Below are 5,386 nucleotides of genomic sequence, written 5' to 3' on the forward strand. Positions count from 1 at the left end.
AATTTTTTGAGGAAACTCCATATTGTTTTTCATAATGGCTGCACCAGTCTGCATTTCCACCAGCAGTGTATTAGGGTTCCCTTTTCTCCACATCTTCACCAGCACTTGTCATTTGTTGATGATAGTCATTCTGAAGATGTGAGATGATAATTCATTGTCATTTTAACTTGCATCTCTGATGATCAGTGATTTTGAGCATTTTTTCATTTGTTACTTGGCCTTCTGTATGTCCACTTTGGAGAAGTGTATATTTAGGTTCTTTGCCCATTTTTAAATTGGATTGCTTGTATTCCTTTTATTAAGTTGTATGAGTTTCTTATATATTTTGGAAGTTAACCCTTTATCAGATTTATTATTGCCAAATATGTTCTCCCATGCAGTTGGCTCCCTTTTCATTTTGTTGATGGTTTCTTTTGCTGTGCAGAAGCTTTTTATTTTGATGTAGTCCCATTTTTTTATTTTTCTCTCTAGTTTTTTTTGCCCTAGGAGATGTATCTGTAAACATATTGCTATGAGAGATGTCTGAGATTTTGCTGCCTATGGTTTCTTCTGGGATTTTTAGGGTTTCACGGCTTACATTTAAGTCTTTTATCCACCTTGAGTTTATTTTTGTGTATGATGTAAGATGGTGGTCTGGTTTCATTTTATTTTTTGCATTTATCTGTTCAATTTTCCCAACACCATTTATTGAAGAGACTGTCTTGATTCCATTGTATGCTCTTGCCTCCTTTGTTAAATATTAATTGAGAATAATGGTTGGGTCAATTTTTGGGGTCTCTGTTCTGTTCCATCAATCTATATGTTTGTTCTTATGCCAGTACTAGCTTGTTTTGAATACACTGGCTTTGTAGTATAACTTGATATTTGCTATTGTGATCCCTCCAACTTTGTTCTCAAGATTTCTGGAGCTATTTAAGGTCTTTTTTGGTTCCATATAAATTTTGTAGTATTTGTTCTAGATCTGTGAATTATGCCATTGGTATTTTAATAGAGATTGCATTGAATCTGTAGATTGTTTTGGGTAGTATGGGCATTTTGGTGATGTTAATTCTACCAACCCATGAACACATTATGTCCTTCCACTTGTTCATATCTTCTTCTATCTCTTTATTCAACGTCCTGTAGTTTTCCAAGTATAAGTATTTTACCTCCTTGGTTAAGTTTATTCTTGAGTATTCTAATTTTTTTGTTGAAATGGTAAATGAGCTTGTTTGTTTAGTTTCTCTTTCTGAGATTTCATTATTGGTGTATAAAAATGCCATTGATTTCTGGATGTTAATTTTGTATCCTGCTACATTGCCAAATTCATTTATTAAATCTAATAGGTTGGTTTTTGTTTGTTTGTTTTTTGTTTTTTTGTTTTTTGGTGGAGTCTTTAGGGTTTTCTATGTACAAGATCATGCCATCTGTGAATAATGAGAGTTTTACTTCCTCCTTTCCAATTTGGATGCCTTTCATCTTTTCTTCTTGTCTGATTACTGTGGCTAGGACTTCCACTACTATGTTGAATAAGAGTGGTGAAATTGGGCATTCCTGTCTTGTTCCTATTCTTAAGGGAAATGGTTTTAGTTTTTCCCCATTGAGTATGATGTTTACTGTAGGTTTGTCATATATGGCCTTTACTTAGTTGAAATACGACCCCTCTATTCCCACTTTGCTGAGAGTTTTTTTGTTTATTTGTTTGTTTGTTTGTTTTTTATCAAGATGGGTTTCAGATTTTGTTGAATGCTTTTTCTGTATCTATTGATATGATCATGTGATTTTTGTCTTTCAATTTGTTTATGTGATATATCACGTTTATTGATTTGCAAATATTGTACCAGACTTGTATTCCTAGAATAAATCTCACTTGGTCATGTTGTGTGATCTTTTTAGTGTATTGCTGGATCTGATTTGCTACTATTTTGTGGAGGATTTTAGCATCTACGTTCATCAGAGATATTGGCCTGTAATTCTCTTTCTTTGTAGTGTCTTTATCTGGTTTTGGAATTATGATAATGCTGACCTCCTAAAAAGACCTTGGACATATTTTGTCCTCTTGGATTGTTTGGAATAGTTTGAGGGGTATAGATATTAGTTATTCTTTGAATGTTTGGTAAAACTCCCCTGTTAATTCATTTGGACCAGGGCTTTTGTTTGCTGGGATTTTTTTTGAATACTGCTTTTGTTTCATCAGTTGTTATTGTCCTATTCAGGTTTTCTGATTCTTCCTGGTTCAGTTTTTGGAGATTGTATTTTTCTAGGATTTTGTCCATTTCATCCACATTGTCCAGATTTTTGGCATATAGTTTTTCATAATATTTTCACATTAATTCTTTATAAAATTCTTATTTAATGAAAAAGATTAAAATGATCAGCAAAAAATGAGCTAACTTTTTATGATTCTCATGCACCTGATTGCTGTGGGCCTGCAAACTCTGAACCAGGTATGCTGCTTTTGCTGACTGGAGCTGCTGGCTCACACTGACAGCCAGGCCACTCGAGTTGATGTGACTGCTGAAGGGCATAAGTGGACCCCAGACTGACAGGACACAGTGCAGAGGCTCAGGGATGACACTCTATCAACCAGAGTCAACTATTAATGAGTAATCTTCTGGCTTGATAACAAGTGTCTGCTGCTGTGTGTTCCTTACACTCATCTTCTATCACATTTCAGTTATTTTAGACAAGTCCAACTTTGTGTGATTGATCATTATTTTTACTTTCATGAGGTTTAGGTGGGTGATAAGAGAACCACAGAAAAAGAGCATGGCAGGAAGTTTCTATTCAAAAGATTCATATATTACCTTTGGGTTATGGCTTCTTAAAACCCAAATTCTTAAGTGTTCTGAAGTTAAAAGCTTCCGATATGCCACAAAGTTGAAGGATGATGATTTAGCTGGTGTTTTTTTCCACAAGTGCAATTCCACATTTGGCCAACTATAGATTGAGTCTTTTTCACTGGAGAAGGCCATTATTAGAGAAGTAGATTCTAAATTCTGACAGAGCTCGTCTGGGAGATGAAACTGAGAAACTGTACTTAAAATGTACCATCTACCTCTTCCCCAGAAGTGTTCTTGATTGGGCTGGGGAAGGAAGGAGACTGGCTGAGTCATTCAATCTGAAGTTGAATTAGGTTGCTTCTAGATCACTGAAGAAAAGTGGAGGAAAAATAAATTTGTGCTCATAACCTATAAACATTTCCTCTTCTTTCCTCTACTTTCTCTCTTAATAAATGAGATAGAAAAGAACTGCAAATTTAGTTCCTCTAATCACAATGTTTCATTAGTTTTGCAATTACAGATACTCTTTACTGAACACTTATTATGTGTCAGAGATAACATGTATAACCCAATGAGATGAGTACTATTATTATCTCTATCTTACATATGAGGAAACTTCAGCTAAAAGATGAGATAAGTTACCTGCTTAACCAGGCAGAACCGGGACCAAAACTGAGGTCTGCTTGATGCCAAAGACAACACTGTATCTTACACAACATTTTTTCTTTTGTTTAAAGGTATTAAAAGACTTGTTCTAAGTCATGGTTGTCACTGTGATAAAAACATGTAGGTGTCTGAACCCAAGGCTCTTTTTTATTATTATTACTATTACACTGTAGTGTTACAACTTGATGTAGCAACCAAACAATCATCTAGCTTCAATATCTGAGAAACTTCTGGTTTCTTATATTTTTTACTCCTTAATAAGAATTATTTTTTGCCCTGGCTGGTTTGGCTCAGTGGATAGAGCGTTGGCCTGTGGACCGAAGGGTCCCGGGTTCGATTCCGGTAAAGGGCATGTGCCTTGGTTGCGGGCACATCCCCAGGAGCGGGTGTGCAGGAGGCGGCTGGTGGATGTTTCTCTCAACTCTCTATCCCTCTCCCTTCCTCTCTGTAAAAAAAATCAATGGGATATTTTTTTTAAAAAAGAAGAAAAAAGAATTATTTTCAGTCTATTATCTAAATAATGTGTTTTCATAGATTTCTCTTTGTTCTATCTATAAATTTACAACCGAAAGTCCCTTTTTTTCCAGATCATATATATTAATTTCTGGTTGTAAAATATGGCCACTCTAAGGAGTTGACCTACATATAAGTTTGGGACAAGAGTGTGCATGACTGATGAGTAAGTTACCCTAAGCATAATCAGAGCACGTGGCACTGGGGTAACAACGGGGAGTTGAGGACTCTGATAAACTGATATATTCAGCTTCATCCACCACTATCCTGCCTGAAAGCCTGAAATTCCTGGCATTGGAGTAATTTCCTTGAATTAAGGTATCATATCACCAATTAAAACAGATACATGCTACTGCTTATTATCTATAAATATCTTACCTCATTGCATTGAACCAGATGGCCAGAGGTTGAAGGAATTGGATATGTGGTATAAGAAGAATAATCTAGGAAAAAATCAAGGCAGAGGATTCAATGCCTGGCAAAGGTAGGATAGTGTCCAATGGGGCACTTGGGGTAGTGGCAAGGAAATAGTAGAGGAACAGAGTTTGCCAGAAAAAAAAGTAATGATTAGCTAGCTAAAATACTTTTAGAAAATATCCATGGATAGTTTGGGTAGTCAGTGGTCGACATACTCAAGGTAGGGAAACTGGGAAAGGGAGAAGAATGTAAAATGGGAGATAAAAATTAAATGGGAAATAAGAGGGCCTGGAGAAAACACTCTGAAGGCCCCAGGTTAGGGCTACTTGAAAAGGCAATCTGGTGCCTACCACACACACCCCAGAAGAATTCAGACCACATGGCTTTCTGCACGAGAATAGCAGTGGCCATTGAGCTACTGCCCCACTGAGTCTGCAAAGGACAATGAACTCCCTGGGTCCCAGCTTCTTCTCTCTTCTGCAAAGCAGGAATACCTGCCACAGCATTCTACAACTCTCTTCCTACTGCTTGTCCTGGCATTACCACGCTGCTCAGTGTTACCTGGAAGGGCTAGTGGGAACTTCAGAGGGAGGCAGATGAAGAAAGGTTATGGGTGTCACCATACTCCAATGTCCATATCTGCCACCATCCAATCCACCCTTCACCTGAGATTGACCCAGCTATACAATAAGCCCACATTCTCACCAGTCTTCATTTATTCTAAGATGTGGATAACACAATTCAAACTAGAAATTAGGTCCCAAGAGTGCCTTGCTGCTAAGTTGGTTGAATATGAATAAGTGGCAAGCAGGGCAAATCAGCCTTTAGTGAATTTTAAATTTGAGAATCATGGTGATTATTGCTTAATGAGAGGAGGGAGAGGATGTGATAGGAATCCCAGGAACCTATCCCTGATCTCCCACTACTGAGTCATCAAGGTCAATCATAGACTCTTGGTGTGTAGGAGGCTTTGCTGGTCATGGTGTGGAGAAAATTAGATGTGTGAAGGAAAGCCTCTTTAGCACACA

Source organism: Myotis brandtii, unplaced genomic scaffold (assembly GCF_000412655.1).
Source record: "Myotis brandtii unplaced genomic scaffold, ASM41265v1 scaffold41, whole genome shotgun sequence".
Classification (NCBI taxonomy): domain Eukaryota; kingdom Metazoa; phylum Chordata; class Mammalia; order Chiroptera; family Vespertilionidae; genus Myotis; species Myotis brandtii.